Consider the following 17,831-nt stretch of genomic DNA (forward strand, 5'->3'; position numbering starts at 1 on the left):
TCAACTCTGTCTCCACGACCTCAGTTTTCACCGTTGCTTGGATGTGTAAGGTGTATGTCGTGGTCTCGTGGATTTTTTTTTTAAATTGAAGATCTCGTGGATGGTTTTGGAGTTTTCCCTTGATGCACATACTAGGGGCGTGTTCGTTTCCCTAAAAAAAAAGGTGTCGTGTTCGTTGGTCTGTCCAAACGAATTGCGGTCCAGGACCGCCATACGTACCGGCCCACCCAACCATGCACGCCAGGAAAATCATCATCGGTGACATCACTTGCCATACGTACCGGCCCGTCGGGAAGACGAAATCCAAGCCGCGCACTGTCCATGCCTTGTCAAACCCAGCATAATAGCACGCGCGCTCCCAATTCGTTTGGACTTTGGACACTGAGACGACACGGCAGCTTGAATGGAAGAACAAGATGAGATCACCGCGGAGCACGTCGTCGTCGTGGGCGCCGGCCCCGCCGGACTCGCCGTGGCTCTCGGACTGCACAGGAAAGGGGTGAGGAGCGTGGTGCTGGAGTCGTCGCCGGCGCTGCGGGCGTCCGGGTACGCCATCACGACGTGGCCAAACGCCTTCCGCGCGCTCGACGCCCTCGGGGTCGGCCACAAGCCCACAAGATCAGGAAGCTCCACCTGCACATCCAAAGGTACCTCCTTGCCGTTCCTGTTTCCCGTTTCGTCTTGGCCTGCCATGAGTGCCCGTTTTATTGATCCTCTCGATCCATCTTCACAGGCTGCGTGTCTTCTCTGCCTCCACCGGAGAACTCGCACACGAGCTGGATTTCACGCTGCAAGACAATGGGTGAGCACCGAGTTATCAGCAAGTTCTCATCGATCAGGACGTGATGAGTAACAGTGCAAAATTACCTGCATAATTTTGGACGCAGAGGACCCCATGAGACCTGCCGCGTCACGCGTGACCTGCTGCTCCGGGCGCTGGAGGAGGAGCTGCCGGCGGGCACCATCCGCTACTCCTCCAAGATCGTCTCCATCCACGACCAAGACGGCGCCGCCAAGATCCTCCATCTCGCCGACGGCTCGACTCTCAGAGCAAAGGTCTTGATCGGCTGCGACGGGGTCAACTCGGTGGTGGCCAAATGGCTGGGGCTCCCCAAGCCGTCCCACTCGGGCCGCTTGGCCACCAGAGGCCTCGCGCATTACCCCGACGGCCACGGATTCCAGCCCGAGTTCCTGCAGTTCATCGGGCATGGCTTCCGCTTCGGCTTCGTGCCCTGCGACGGCACTCGCATCTACTGGTTCTACACGTGGTCTCCCTCCCAAAACGCAAGTGCGGACAAGGGCGTCGACGTTGAGGGCGCCGCCAAGATGAAGCAGCACGTGCTGGCCAGGCCGAGGAGCTCCAAGGTGCCCGCGGGGGCGCTGGAGGTGGTGGAGCGGAGCCACATGAGCGACGCGTCCGCCGCGCCGCTGCGGTTCCGATCGCCGCTGTCGCTCCTGTTCGCGAGCATCAGCAAGGGGAACGTGTGCGTGGCCGGCGACGCGCTGCACCCTATGACGCCGGACCTGGGCCAGGGCGGCTGCTCGGCGCTCGAGGACGGCGTCATCCTGGCCAGATGCCTCGGCGACGCCGTCCTTGGTGCGGAGGCTGGCACGGAGGAGGAGAGGATCGAGTCGGGCCTGCGCGAGTACGCCGGGATGCGGCGGTGGCGGAGCGTCCAGCTCGTCGGAGCCGCCTACATGGTCGGCTTCGTGCAGCAGAGTGACAATGCGGTCGTGAGCTTTCTCAGGGAGAAGGTGCTGGCCGGAGCGCTCGCGAGAAGCCTTTTGAAAATGGCCGACTACGACTGCGGAACACTCTGATCGACTGAGCTTGTGACGAGTGATGTGGTCATTTTCAGGGCGAGAGTGCATCGCGGTGTAGTCTGAACCATTTTCCCGTTCCACGTCAGCCGTCGTCGGGTTTAGTTTCACACAGGCCCGCGCCAGTGGTGGTGTTTCGTTGCCTGTGGCTCTTGGGCCTGGCCCGAGGTAGATGTTTGATTGGTTGTCGATCATCCTGCCTACTGTTCGAAATACTACAGTAACCAGATGATTTCTTGGCGTGTTGCGGCGGGAATTCAAAGATTAATTTGAGATGCATTTTGTTTTGCGAAATATCAGATTTATTATAAAGATTCATCAAAAGTACGTAGCACCTCAAACATAATCAAACACATTAACGCGCGTTGAAAAGGCGAGCGCTGGTGATGTCCACTTGTCCCTTTTACCGTGCAAGGGAAAAGGTTAGGTCCGGATAAGATAACTCCTCCCCTGCATAAGGTAGCACACGACTGTAAAGAAAAGCACATGTATTGACTAGAGTAACGCTGGGTTCTCTTCTTCCTCACACGATCTCCACTTTCCACGCCCTCCTCTCTCTCGTTTCATCTCCCACGAGACCCGCCGCCGCCGCCTCCAACGGGAGAGGCACGACTCTGCCGGATCGGCTGGCCGCGCGGTGTGTGTGTGTGTGGGGGGGGGGAATGGAGAGACGACGGGTGTAGGCCCTGTAGGGAGGGCTGCGGGAGAAGATTGGCAGGAGGAGATGCAGGGCTTGGAGGCGACCTCACTGGAGGAGGGCGGACGACTGGGTGGTGGCGTACCAGTTGAGGTGATGCTCCTGCGGAGCTTGAGGCCGGGAGGACTTCGACCCTGGGCCCTCGCCGCCTGCCTCCACTTCATCTCTTTTTCCTCGTGCTGCTCGTCATCTACATGGCCTTCCTCGTTGGCAGATACGCCGCACCTGGGGCAGCCCTCGTGTTAGATATATATAGGAATACATGAGAGTTACATGCCTTGGAGGACAAGGGAGATCACAACCAAATCATACAAAATCAGGTAGGTTGGGATATTCCTATACATAAGATATACACGGAGATATACTCTAACATCCCCCCTCAGTTTGTGTGTCAGCTGGCAAGAGGCATAAACTGGTACGGAACTCCGAGAAGGGCTGCGATGATAAGCCTTTTGTCATAATGTCAGCATACTGTCGAGATGATGGCACGTGAAGCACACGAACCTGACCAAGCGACACCTTCTCGTGAACAAAATGAATGTCGATCTCGATGTGTTTGGTATGGCGATGTTGCACAGGATTGGAGGCCATGTACACTGTGCTGACATTATCACAAAAAACGATCGTGGCAGAAATCGAGGGGTGATGAAGCTCTGTAAGAAGCTGACGAATCCAGCAGCACTCTGCCACAGCGTGAGCCACAACACGATACTCCGCCTCAGCACTCGAACGGGAAACCGTAGTCTGGCGCTTGGAGGACCAAGAAACCAAGATGTCACCGAGATAAATACAGTATCCTGAGGTAGACCGCCGAGTGTCAGGACAACCAGCCCAGTCGGCGTCGGAGTAGGCCGTGAGAGTCATGGACGACGACCGAGGAATGTGCAGGCTGAGGTCGAGTGTACCCTTGACGTAGCGAAGAATACGCTTGACCAAGTGTAGATGCGGCTCGCGTGGAGCGTGCATGTAGAGACAGGCCTGCTACACAGCATATGCTATGTCTGGACGGGTGAGAGTGAGATACTGCAATGCGCCATCATAACTCCGAGAAGTAGTAGCATCATCAAGCAGAGCACCATCGGTGGCCGAGAGTTTGACCTTGACGTCAACTAGAATGGCCGAGGGATGACAGTCAGCCATGCCTGCACGCTGAAGAAGATCCAAGGCGTACTATCGCTGGGAGAGAACCATGCCATTGGCGTTCCGGGTAACCGAGATGCCAAGGAAAAACGAAAGGTCTCCAAGGTCGGTCATGGCAAACTCGGAGTGTAGCCGCTGCGTCAAGTGCTGAAGAAGCGTGGAGATAGAGGTGGTGATCACAATATCATCAACGTACAAAAGGATGTATGCAAGCTGGTGTCCGTGGTGGTAGATGAACAGGGAGACGTCCAATTTCGATGCAACGAAGCCGAGGCGATGTGTGTAGAGAGAGAACCGTTGATACCATGCACGGGGCGCCTACTTGAGGCCATATAACGACTTGTGAAGACGGCACACATAGTCGGGGCAGCGGGCATCAATAAATCTAGGCGGCTGCTGGCAATAAACCTCCTCATCAAGATTGCCGTTGAGAAAGGCATTCTTGATGTCAAGCTAGTGGATCGACCATGCACGGGAAATCGCAAGGCTGAGAACGATCCGGATGGTGGCCGGTGCACAACAACAGGAGGAGAAGGCTTGCTCGAGCCAGAGGCAGAAGCATGCGAAGGCCCGGGTGAGGTAGGCGCACTCGGCGGGACAACAAAAGTGGGTGGGCTGGGTGGCAGGCTAGGCGGTCCAGCAGGGCTGGTCGCGCTCGCGGGCAAGCGGACAGAGGGGACGGGGGAAGGCGAAGGGTTTTCATGCATGGCGGGTGCATGCATAGCAGGTTGGACTGCACTAGGCAAGGTGGGTGTGGTGTTTGTGGCTGCAAGGTGGAGAAGGAAATCCAGCGATGCGAGAGGGTTAGACGGACGATCCTGGGAGGAAGAGAAGGGAAAGATCGTTTTGTCGAAGACGACGTGGCGAGAAATGATGACATGACGTGTTGCAGGATCAAGACACCGATATCCTTTATGGTTGGCGGGATAACCAAGGAATATGCATGCGATGGAACGGGGCGCTAGCTTATGCTTGGCGACGGAGGATTGGTTAGGGTAGCATAAACATCCAAAACTCGGAGCATGCTATAGTCACGGAGTGTATTGTGCAGGCGGATGTAGGGGATGGCGAACGCGATGGACTGAGAGGGGCATATGTTGATGAGATGGGTGGCGGTGACCAAAGCTTCTGCCAAGTAGGACGGTGGCATCAAAGAATGAAAGAGAAGCGTGCGTGTAACATCATTGAGGGTGCGGATGGCACGTTCGGCCTTGCTGTTTTGAGCGGAGGTGTATGGGCATGAAAGACGAAGATGGATGCCATGGGAGGCAAAGAAGGTGGTGATCGTGGAGTTGAGAAACTCGGTGCCATTGTCGGCCTGCATAGCTACTAGTGGACGGGAAAACTGTGTGCGGGCATAGGCGACAAAATTGATAAGTGTGGCGGTGGTGTCTGATTTTTTGCTAAGAGGAAACGTCCATATATAATGCGAGAAGTCGTCCACAATAATAAGATAATACTTAAAGCCAGAGTTGCTCAAAATAGGAGATGTCCAAAGATCACAATGTACTAATTGAAATGGCTCGACACAATGCGGGGTAGACCTAGTGAACGGCAAGCGCACATGTTTGCCGAGTTGGCAAGCATGACAAACGTGTGAAGCCGCTTTATTACATGGAATAGATGACTGTTTATGAAGTTGTGACATAGCGTCACGACCCGGATGTCCTAAACGGCAATGCCAAAGCTCGGTGGAGGTGGTGGTGATGAGTCCATGGGCGTGGTGGTTGATGACCGAGGATGGAAAGACGTAGAGATCTCCATGGCTATTGCAGCGAAGGATCACAACCTTGGTGCGAAGGTCCTTCACAGAGAAACCAAAGGGGTCAAATTCTATTGAGCATAAATTATCAATAGTGAAGCGACGAACAAAAAGGAGTTTTTTAACGATATGAGGGACGAGTAAAACGTTGTGAAGAAAAAGTGTGCGAGCGGAAGTAGGAATAGAAGCATCACCAGTATGAGAAACAGGTAATGTAGAGCCATTGCCAACGGTTACAAGGGAGGAAGAAGAGGCAGGAAGGAGATGATGAAGCATACCGGGGTCGGAGGCCATGTGGGACGTGGCTCCGGAGTCCACGACCCACTCACCGACGTTGGAGGCGGAAGCGGCGTTGTTCAAGGTGGCCATTAGCGCGGCGCAGTCCCACTGAGGTGCGGGGTTGTAGCCGGGAACCGGAGGAGCGTTGGTGCCTAAAGCCTGGCCATGGAGAGGAGCCAGGGAAGTGAACGCCTGGGCGGGTGGGAGCATCGAGGGCCGCGGTCCGAGCAGGCCGACTCCACTGGTCGGGCGCGGCGAGGGAGTGCCCTGAAGCTGCAGTGACTGGCCCATGTATGGGTTGAAGCAGATCCACGGGCCGACCCCGGGCTGGCCGCCGCGGGGACCGCCGGTGTTGCTGCCGCCAGAGCCGCCGCCTTGCCTCTTCTTGAGCCAGTTCCCGTCGTTGCGGTTGCCGCCGGCGCCGGAGTTGCCGCAGCCGCGGTTGCTGTCGCCACGATTGCCGTCACCGCAGGAGGAGTTGGAGCCGCCAAAACCGGAGCCCTGGGAGGAGTGGCCGCCGTACAGGGCGGTCTGGTTCGCCATGGCGGAGGTGTTGGCGAGCTGTGTCTCGCGGAGAACGAGCAGAGAACGCATCTGCCCGAAGGTCAGGAGCGGGTTTTGCATTGTCACGATTGTGGTGATGTCGGCGAAGCGTGGGTTGAGGCCTCGAAGACAATTGTGGACAAGGGTCTGGTCCGTGACCAGAGTGCCGACATCGCGAGGGAGTCAGAGAGGGCCTTCAGGCGGTGGCAGTACGCGGTGACCGAGAGGTCGCCTTGCACGAGGCCGTGAAACTCGGCCTCGAGGTAGACTGTGCGGGTCATCTGGTTGTCTAGAAAGATGTTGGTGATGAGAGTCCAGGACTCATGCGCCGTATGATCTTCCGCCATGATCATATCCTGAATCTCGTTAGAGATGGAGCCGTACATTCAGGACCGGACGACGTAATCCTCACGAGTCCAGTCCGGCGTGCGGTCCGCCTCGGCCGTGACGGTTGTGACGCGAGGGAGCAAGTCATACTTGCCGAGGAGGACGCAGCTGAGCATCTTCCACTTGGCGAAGTTGGAAGTGTGGAGATCAAGCATGACGGGCACGTGGGTGCGCACGCTAGCGACTTGCTCAGCCGATGAGGCGGAGGCGGGCATGGTGGTGCTGATGAGGGGGCCAACGATGGTGGAGTTGCAGGCGGGTAGGGAGGGAGAGGTGAGGGAGGAGGCGGTGGCGGCGTTGGTTCCTATCATGTCTGGGTGGTGGCGAACAGGGAGGCTCGCGGCGGCGTGGAAAGGTTAGGAGGAGAGGATCGATCTATTTGATACCAAGTAAACGAGATTGATTAGGAAAAATATGCCACACCTGGGGCGCGCTCAAGAGCTCGCGCGCGCATCCCTTCCATGGTCGCGCCCCTCCTCCTCGCCCTCTCCGCAGCCAAGCCGCCGCACACGCACGGGCTTGGTCCCGCACGGGTGCGCCCGCAACCGCGCCATGGTGCCCCACCACTGCCTCGCATGGCCCACGCCTCGCCCCGCCCAGCACGCCGCCGCGCGCGCTCACCCGCGCCACCCCTGCCGTTGCCTCGCCGGCGCCACCGGCCCCCCTGCGCCAGCCCCTGCTGGGTCCGCCCGCACTGGGCGTGCGCCCGCTCGGGCGCGTCTGTAACACCCCGCATGTATCTTTCCATATTTGTAACTCCGACTCTTGCCGTTTTCGGCTATGTGTTATGATATTCCCTCCGTGGTCGGGTTTTGTTTTTCGTTTTGTATTTTGTTCTTGTCATGCATTTCATATCATGTCATCATGTGCATTGCATTTGCATACGTGTTCGTCTCTTGCATCCGAACATTTTCCCCGTTGTCCGTTTTGCAATCCGGCGCTCCTATCTCCTCCGGTGCACCCCTCTTGTTTTCTTTCGTGTGCGGGTGTCAAACTTTCTCAGAATGGACCGAGGCTTGTCAAGTGGCCCTAGTATACCACCCGGAGACCACCGGTCAAGTTTCGTTCCATTTGGAGGTCGTTTGGTACTCCAACGGTTAACCGGGCATCCGCAAAGGCCATTTGTGTGTTGCAGCAAAACCCCCCTCAAAACCAGCCCAAAACCCACCAAACTCTCTTCCATGCTCTAGGTCGTTCGATCACGATCGTGTGGGCGAAAACCGCACCTCATTTGGAGCCTCCTAGCTCCCTCTACCTATTTATATGTGACCCTCCCGAAAAACGAAACGCAGACGAACCCTAACCCGCTCCTCGCGCCGCGCCGGACGCGTCCGCCGCCGGCCGGACACAACCCGCCGCCGCCCGCAGCCAATAAGGGCGCGCCACGTCACCCCAGGCGCCCTCTCTCTCCTCCTCGCGCCGCCGGCCCGACGGGCCCAGGCGGGGCCCGCCCGGCCCGTACCGTCGCCGCCTGCCTCCCGCGCCAGCCTGCCCCGCCGCGTCGCTTCCCCGCCGGCCTCGCCGCTCCGCCTCGCCGGAGCCCGCGCGCTGGCGAGCCCGTCGCCGCCCCCAGCCCGGCACCCCCTCCGGTCTCTCCTCCTCCCTTCGGCCTCCTTCCTACGGCAGCCGCCGCCGCCTCCTTCCCCTCCCTCTCCCTTCCCCTCCCACTCAATCTTGCTCTACTTTTGCTATAAATTATTTCTAGCAGATTCTTAACATGATATGCAATTTTGCCAAGCTTATTGTAGTTGATCCATACATGCTATGCTTTTGTTCTTGCTATGGATAGCTTCATCAACATGCCATCTTGCTGTAGGTATGCTTGTTTTGTCATGCATTGCTTTGTGGTGAGTGCATCAAGCTCACCAACATGCCTTCATATTATTGTTTCCGCCATGCTCTGTTTTCTGCCAAGTCTGAAACCTGGTAACGAAACTTGCTATGTTTACAAGCTTGCCATCATATCTTCTGGTCCTTTTTGGCTTATGGTCAGTAAGGGACTTTTGTCATATGCATTTAGTAGAATACTGCCATGCCTTGTTTTGCTATGTTAAGTTCCTGTAGCATGTTGATTTCATGCTCTAAACATTGCTACCTGATGCTGTTTTCAGCCATGTCCAGTAATTTCACCAAGTCTGTGAACCTGTTATCTTTTGCACTTTTGCCATGCTTGTTTGAGCTTGTTATGTTGTGAAAAAGCCATAGCTCAGTGTTCATCTTTTGTCAAGAATCTCCTGTAGATTACTTTCATATGCTTTGTTGCTATGTTGGAGTGCTGTAGCATTGTTGCTTGTTGCTTTTTATGTGCTATCATGCTGTTAATCGCAGATTCGTGTCATTCTTGTTTTGCTTGCCATTTGCAAACCGTGCATCCGTTTCCGGTGATCTTTATATCGATTTCGACCAAAATCATCCCATCTTTCTAGTGGCATGCTTGGTTTTCCAAGTTACTGCCTTGTTCATCATTTTCCTTCCGGAGCACGCATATGCATCACATATCACATCTTGCATATCATACATGTTTTGCATCATGATGCTTGTGCATTTCTCGTGGTTGATTGTGGTTCCGTTTGTTTGTGTTCTTGTCTTGGGTAGAGCCGGGAGACGAGTTCGTGAACGAGGAACCTGTTGAGTACGCTTACGAGGATCAAGCTTTCGACAACTCTGAGAACCTTGCAGGCAAGATGACCACCCCTCAAAATCACTTCTATCTTTGCTTTGCTAGTTGTTCACTCTATTGCCATGCTGCGCTACCTATCACTTGCTATATCATGCCTCCCATATTGCCATGTCAGCCCCTAACCATCCTTTCCTAGCAAACCGTTGTTTGGCTAAGTTATCGCTTTTGCTCAGCCCTTCTTATAGCGTTGCTAGTTGCAGGTGAAGTTGAAGTTGTTCCATGTTGGAACATGGATATGTTGGGATATCACAATATCTCTTATTTAATTAATGCATCTATATATTTGGTAAAGGGTGGAAGGCTCGGCCTTATGCCTGGTGTTTTGTTCCACTCTTGCCGCCCTAGTTGCTGATATACCGGGATTATGTTCCTTGAGTTTGCGTTCCTTACGCGGTTGGGTGATTTATGGGACCCCCTTGACAGTTCGCCTTGAATAAAACTCCTCCAGCAAGGCGCAACCTTGGTTTTACCATTTGCCACCTAAGCCTTTTTCCCCGGGTTTTCTAGAGCCCGAGGGTCATCTTTATTTAAACCCCCGGGCCAGTGCTCCTCTGAGTATTGGTCCAACCTGTCAGTCGCCGGTGGCCACCAGGGGCAACTCTGGTCTGGCCTATCGGAAGCTTGGACAATCCGGTGTGCCCTGAGAACGAGATATGTGCAGCTCCTATCGGGATTTGTCGGCACATTCGGGCGGCTTTGCTAGTCTTGTTTTACCATTGTCGAAATGTCTTGTAAACCGGGATTCTGAGACTGATCGGGTCTTTCCGGGAGAAGGTTTATCCTTCGTTGACCGTGAGAGCTTATGATGGGCTAAGTTGGGACACCCCTGCAGGGTATTATTTTTCGAAAGCCATGCCCGCGGTTATGAGGCAGATGGGAATTTGTTAATGTCCGGTTGTAGATAACTTGTCACTTGACCCAGTTAAAATACATCAACTGCGTGTGTAGCCGTGATGGTCTCTTCTCGGTGGAGTCCGGGAAGTGAACACGGTTTGAGTTATGTATGACGTAAGTAGGAGTTCAGGATCACTTCTTGGTCATTGCTAGATGACGACCGTTCCGTTGCTTCTCTTCTCGCTCTCTTTTGCGTATGCTAGCCACCATATATGCTTATTGCCGCTGCAGCTGCACCTCACTACACCATCCTTTCCTATAAGCTTAAATAGTCTTGATCTCGCGGGTGTGAGATTGCTGAGTCCCCGTGACTCATAGATTCTACCAAAACAGTTGCAGGTGCCGACGATGCTAGTGCAGATGATGGGGTCGATCTCAAGTGGGAGTTCGACGAGGAACATGGTCGTTACTATGTGTCTTTTCCTGATGATCAGTAGTGGAGCCCAGTTGGGACGATCGGGGATCTAGCATTTGGGGTTGTCTTATTTTCTTCTGGATTTTGACCGTAGTCGGTCTATATGTTTGTATTTTGGATGATGTATGAATTATATTTATGTATTGTGTGAAGTGGCGATTGTAAGCCAACTCTTTATCCCATTCTTGTTCATTACATGGGATTGTGTGAAGATGACCCTTCTTGCGACTAAACCACTATGCTGTTATGCCTCTAAGTCGTGCCTCGACACGTGGGAGATATAGCCGGATCGTGGGCGTTACAAGTTGGTAATCAGATCCATCCCCGACTTAGGAGCCCCCTTCTTGATCGAATCGCTGGCGTTGTTGAGTCTAGAACAAAAATGTTTTGAGTCTTAGGATTATATATATCGGAGAGTAGGATTCTTTTTACTCCTCAGTCCCTTCGTCGCTCTGGTGAGGTCTCCTGACGTAGAAGTTTTGACTATTCTCTCCTCAAATTTCACTAAATTTTTTTTAGGATCACGCGGGTACCTTGGAATCGTTCCGATGGTTTTGTGACGAGAACATTGTTCTTGGTGCCTCCTGACATTTAGGGGTTGTGGCAGTGTCCCGGGGAGTTGAGCTCCGAGGTGTTGTCGTCACAATTTTATCGTTGCAGTTCTGGAATACCTGAGTTTCGCCGACATCGAAATCTCTTTTATGCAGTTGTTGGTGAGATCACCTCGGCGCCACCCAGTACTAGGGCGGGAGTTCGGGAGTATTGCCATAACTTGTATAACGGATGCTTTTCGAAGGTTGAGGTAAACGATTTCCGAAGGTTTCTTGGTTATGTGTTGACGGATGGATACAGCTGGATCCAGGGATTGCTAGTTTGGGTGATATATTTTGTGTCCCCTGTATCCCCAACACCAGATTGCATAACCAGAAAGTTTCGGGAGTTTATAAGTGGGAATTCAAGTAGCCTTAGGATATCTTTCCGACAGACGCATGATATGAGATTGGGGTTCGACGTCTAGTGGTCCGCCTTTCCACGGTTGGTTTTACAGTGGTCTCGTAGTGTCTTAAAGAGTCCTTGGCTATGCCGACTCGGGGACGCTTCGTATGTCATGTGCACAGCCTTGTACATGATGGTGCTGTACGATTGAGCCCGTGTGGGCCCCACCACAAAAACTTCGGACGAAATCTCTATCATATGTTTGTTCCGGCTTATTCTGCAAGCCAATACTTTGTTTTGTTTTGTATTGTGGTATTCGAGTTCCTTCGAAGTCATATGTTGATTCCATATCTTTTTCTAAGTGGCTTCTCAACTAACGGAAGTGTGATGATTTACTACGGAATTCATTCGTTCATCTTCGTTCGAATGTTTATTGTGAAGACTATATGTTGCAATTTCTATCCGTTGATTCTACTTATCTATTTGTCTATCAAGATGCTAACGGATGTCACCCTCTTCAGGATGGCTCCGCCAACGCGTCAGAATCCGGATCGCAATGAAGGGAGTCAAGCGAACCCTCCGCCACCACCTCCGCCTCCGGAGGCATGGCAAGCAATCATGGCAGCCACCAACGCCAATGCTCAGATGATTCTGCAACTCTTGCAAGAACGTACTCAAGGGCAAGGCAATCAAGGCAATCAAGGTCAAGGCAACAATCAGTCTCACTTCGCTACACTCAACCAGTTTCTCGTAAATCAGCCCAAGTCTTTCAGCTACTGTGCCGAGGCCACGGATGCCGATGATTGGCTCGTGGACATCAACAAGCATTTTGAATGTAGCAATGTCAGGCCTGAGGACTATGTCAAGTTCGCATCTTTTCAGCTCAAGGACCAAGCTGCTGATTGGTATCAACAATACAAAGATTCCAGAGGAGGTCGTGTGATCACTTGGACCGACTTCTGTCGGGATTTCAAAGCACACCACATTCCACAAAGTGTTGTTGAGAGCAAGCGTGAGGAGTTCCGCAATCTCAAGCAAGGCAACATGTCTGTGTATCAATACAACATCCAGTTTCAGAAACTTGCTCGCTTCGCTAAACAAGACGTTCCTGATGAAAAGAGCATGATCTATCACTTCAGAGGTGGCCTTAAAGAGGATCTGCAGTTAGCTCTTGTTCTTGTTGAGCCTACTCAGTTTGATCAATTCTACAATATGGCACTGAAGCAAGAGGCTGCTCAGCTCAAGTGTGAGGCTTCTAAGAAAAGAGTCAGAGACGTAGTTCAGTCTTCTTCTTCCTCACTTGTGACAGCTAAGCAACAGAAGTTCTGGTTGCCTCCTCCTCCCCCGTTTCGTCAGTCTTACCAGCAGAAGAACAAAGGTGGCCATGGTTCTTCCAACTCTTCCAACTCTTGGCTATCAGAACAAGTCTCAGAATCAAGCTCCAAAGTCCAATGCTCCTTATCACCATCCACTCTCAGAGGTGACTTGCAACAAATGTCAGCAGAAAGGTCACTATGCTAACAAGTGCTTCAACCAAAGGCGTCTTCCTCCTCCTCCTCCTGTCAGATCTTCCAGCAATGCAGTGGTCAAGCATAATCCAAAGTTTGCTAAGGTGAACATGATGAATGCAGCTCAAGCGGAGGAATCTACTGATGTGATAATGGGTAATCTTCCTGTTAATGATATTCCTGCATAAGTTCTTTTTGATACTGGTGCATCGCTTTCTTTCATATCAAGACCATTTGCATCTAAGCATGAATTGCATTTCCAAGGATTGCCTAGACCGTTAGCAGTTGTCTCTCCGGGCAAATGCATGAATGCAAGTTCCATGGTTCCGGATGTTACCATCAAGATGGGCGACTATAACTTTCTGTCTTCTCCAATTGTTCTTGGTGACTCGGATATTGATCTTATTCTTGGGATGGACTAGCTTTCTAAGCACAAAGCTCAACTTGATTGTGCTGCCAGGGAAATTCAATTGACACACTCTTCTGAGGATGTGATTATTTTTGCCGCTCGTGATGAAACCATTCGGTTTTTTCTCTCAATGAGAAGGGCGAATTGAATGCCATCTCTCAAATTCCAGTCGTTTGTGAGTATCAAGATGTCTTTCCAGAAGAGCTTCCGGGTATGCCTCCTCATCGACCAGTTGAGTTCGTTATCGAACTTGAGCCAGGCACTGAACCCGTTTGCAAGCGTCCATACAAGCTTGGACCCAACGAGCTGAAGGAATTGAAGAAACAGCTCGATGAACAAGAGCGTCTGGGTTTGATCAGACCGAGTTCATCTCCATGGGGTTGTGGTGTTCTTTTTGTCAAGAAGAAGGATGGCACGGACCGACTTTGTGTCGACTACCATCCATTGAACAAGAAGACAATCAAGAACAAGTACCCACTTCCCAACATCAATGAGCTATTCGAGCAACTCAAAGGTGCTAAAGTATTCTCCAAGCTTGACCTTCGTATGGGTTATCATCAGATTCGCATTCGTGAAGAAGATATTCCCAAGACAGCATTCAGAACAAGCTTTGGTTCTTATGAATATACTGTCGTGTCTTTCGGCCTTGTCAATGCTCCTCCAGTATTCTCTCGGATGATGAATTTCATATTCAACCCCTATACCAATGAATTCGTCCTGGTGTATCTCGATGATATCTTGGTCTTCTCCAAGAATATGAAGGACCATGCCAAACATTTGCGATTGGTGCTCGACAAGCTCAGAGAGTATCAATTCTATGCGAAGTTCTCCAAATGTGAGTTTTGGCTCGATGAAGTTCTTTTCCTTGGTCACATCATCTCTGCCAAGGGCATCGCTATTAACCCCAAGAAGGAGTCCGCAATTGTGAATTGGGAACCTCCTCAGAATGTCAAGCAGCTCCGCAGTTTTCTTGGTCTTGCAAGCTATTGCCGAAGATTCGTTGAGAATTTCTCTAAGATTGCAAAGCCTCTTTCCAACCTCCTCCAGAAGCATGTGAAGTATGTCTGGTCTCCTGAGTGTGACGTTGCTTTCAACACTCTCAAAGAGAAACTCGTCACCGCTCCTGTCTTAACTCCTCCTGATGAATCCAAGCCATTTGAAGTTTTCTGTGATGCTTCTCTCCAAGGTCTCGGTGCTGTGTTAATGCAAGAGAAGAAAGTTGTGGCCTATACCTCTCGTCAGTTGAAGCCCAATGAGAAGAACTACCCCACTCACGATCTTGAGTTGGCGGCAGTTGTCCATGCATTAATAACGTGGAGACATCTCTTGTTGGGAAGACAAGTGGACATTTTCACTGATCACAAGAGTCTCAAGTACATCTTCACTCAGCCCAACCTCAACCTCAGGCAGACTCGATGGGTCGAAATGATTCAAGAGTACAATCCGAGTATTGAATATACTCCAGGCAAAGCCAATGTCATTGCAGATGCTTTAAGCAGGAAGGCTTATTGCAACAGCTTAATTCTCAAGCCATTCCAACCGGATCTTTGTGAAGCTTTCCGCAAGCTGAATCTCCAAGTTGTTCCTCAAGGCTTTCTTGCCAACCTCATAGTCTCTCCTACTTTGGAAGATCAAATTCGTGAGGCACAACTCCTTGATGCCATGGTGAAGAAGGTGAAACGTGGTATCGACAAGGTCTTTCGAAATACAAGTGCTATCGCATTGATGACAGAGACACTTTATTCTTCGAGGACCGGATTGTGGTTCCTAAAGGTGATCTAAGGAAAGTCATAATGAACGAGGCGCACAATTCTCTTCTGTCCATTCATCCTGGAAGTACGAAGATGTACCATGACCTCAAGCAGTCATATTGGTGGACTCGAATGAAGCGAGAAATCGCTCAATTCGTGAATGAATGTGATGTCTGTCGAAGAGTGAAAGCAGAACACCAATGACCAGCTGGTCTCCTCCAACCTCTTGCTATCCCAGAATGGAAGTTTGATCATATCGAAATGGACTTCGTAACTGGTTTTCCCAAGTCCAAGCGCGAAAATGATGCTATCTTCGTTGTCATTGACAAGCTTTCTAAAGTGGCTCATTTCCTTCCAATCAAAGAATCCATCACAGCAGCTCAGTTGGCAGAGCTATACACCTCCAGAATTGTCTCTTTGCACGGCATTCCACAATTGATTTCTTTAGATCGTGGAAGCATCTTCACCTCTAAGTTCTGGGACTCCTTCCAGAAGGCCATGGGCACAAACATTCGCTTCAGCACAGCTTTCCATCCTCAAACTAGTGGCCAAGTCGAGCGAGTCAACCAAATTCTTGAAGATATGCTCAGGGCTTGTGTCATTTCTTTTGGCATGAAATGGGAAGATTGCCTTCCATATGCTGAATTCTCCTACAACAACAGCTTCCAAGCGAGTTCGGGCAAGGCCCCATTCGAGATTCTCTATGGCAGAAAGTGCCGTACTCCTATCAATTGGTCAGAGACTGGTGAACGCCAACTTCTTGGCAATGACTTAATCACTGAAGCTGAAGAAATGTGTAAAGTCATCCGTGATAATCTCAAAGCCGCGCAATCGCGCCAGAAGAGTTACTATGATAGTAAGCACCGTGATTTGGCTTTCGAGATCGGAGACCATGTCTACCTCCGCGTCTCTCCAATGAAAGGCACTCGTCGCTTCGGTATCAAAGGGAAGCTTGCCCCTAGATACGTGGGTCCTTTCAAGATCATTGGCAAAAGAGGCGACCTCGCCTATCAACTTGAGCTTCCTTCCAACTTCGCGAACGTGCACGATGTGTTCCACGTGTCACAGCTCCGCAAGTGCTTCAAGATGCCTGAGCGCACTATCAACTTCGAAGAGATTGACCTCCAAGAAGATTTGTCTTATCATGAGCACCCCGTTGCTATTCTTGAAGAAACTGAGCGCAAGACTCGCAACAAGTCTATCAAATTCCTGAAAGTGAAGTGGTCGCACCATTCCGACCGGGAAGCCACCTGGGAACGCGGGGACCATCTCCGTTCCGAATATCCGGAGTTCTTTCAGTCCTAGATCTCGGGACGAGATCCTCTCGTAGTGGTGGAGTGTTGTAACACCCCGCATGTATCTTTCCATATTTGTAATTCCGACTCTTGCCGTTTTCGGCTATGTGTTATGATATTCCCTCCGTGGTCGGGTTTTGTTTTTTGTTTTGTATTTTGTTCTTGTCATGCATTTCATATCATTTCATCACGTGCATTGCATTTGCATATGTGTTCGTCTCTTGCATCCGAACATTTTCCCCGTTGTCCGTTTTGCAATCCGGCGCTCCTATCTCCTCCGGTGCACCCCTCTTGTTTTCTTTCGTGTGCGGGTGTCAAACTTTCTCAGAATGGACCGAGGCTTGTCAAGTGGCCCTAGTATACCACCCGGAGACCACCGGTCAAGTTTCGTTCCATTTGGAGGTCGTTTGGTACTCCAACGGTTAACCGGGCATCCGCAAAGGCCATTTGTGTGTTACAGCAAAACCTCCCTCAAAACCAGCCCAAAACCCACCAAACTCTCTTCCATGCTCTAGGTCGTTCGATCACGATCGTGTGGGCGAAAACCACACCTCATTTGGAGCCTCCTAGCTCCCTCTACCTATTTATATGTGACCCTCCCGAAAAACGAAACGCAGACGAACCCTAACCCGCTCCTCGCGCCGCGCCGGACGCGTTCGCCGCCGGCCGGACACAATCCGCCGCCGCCCGCAGCCAATAAGGGCGCGCCATGTCACCCCGGGCGCCCTCTCTCTCCTTCTCGCGCCGCCGGCCCGCCGGGCCCAGGCGGGGCCCGCCCGGCCCGTACCGTCGCCGCCTGCCTCCCGCGCCAGCCTGCCCCGCCGCGTCGCTTCCCCGCCAGCCTCGCCGCTCCGCCTCGCCGGAGCCCGTGCGCCGGCGAGCCCGTCGCCGCCCCGAGCCCGGCGCCCCCTCCGGTCTCTCCTCCTCCCTCCGGCCTCCTTCCTACGGCCGCCGCCTCCTTCCCCTCCCTCTCTGTCGTGGAATTGCCATGGCAGATGTCCTCGAACTAGGACTTAGTCGTGGAGCCATCGCAACTAGGAAGCTTGAAGGGGTTAAGTGGGACAAGGAACACGAGGGTTTATACTGGTTCAGCCCCTTACGGTGAAGGTAAAAGCCTACGTCCAGTTTGAGGTGGTATTGATTAGGGTTTCGATGACCAGGGAGTGAGACCGCTATGCCTGGTTCTCGATGAGATCTTGCTTGTCTCTAAACCGCTGCCGGGTCGTCCCTTTATATAGGGAGGCTGACGCCCAGCAGCTCTCAGAGTCCCGGCCGGCTCATAAGAGTGTCCGGCTCGGACTCTCAACTATTCTT

General features: G+C 52.2%; 2 pseudogenes; one reads left to right on the top strand and one right to left on the bottom strand.

Moving 5' to 3' along the window:
* The first annotated feature begins 320 nt into the window (after positions 1–320).
* LOC109754532 (monooxygenase 2-like) lies at positions 321–2,145 on the top strand (annotated as a pseudogene).
* Positions 2,146–5,105: 2,960 nt separating this feature from the next.
* Positions 5,106–6,940, bottom strand: LOC141021546 (uncharacterized; annotated as a pseudogene).
* Between the last annotated feature and the right edge of the window lie 10,891 nt (positions 6,941–17,831).

The sequence above is a fragment of the Aegilops tauschii genome, chromosome 4, assembly GCF_002575655.3.
Source record: "Aegilops tauschii subsp. strangulata cultivar AL8/78 chromosome 4, Aet v6.0, whole genome shotgun sequence".
Lineage (NCBI taxonomy): Eukaryota > Viridiplantae > Streptophyta > Magnoliopsida > Poales > Poaceae > Aegilops > Aegilops tauschii.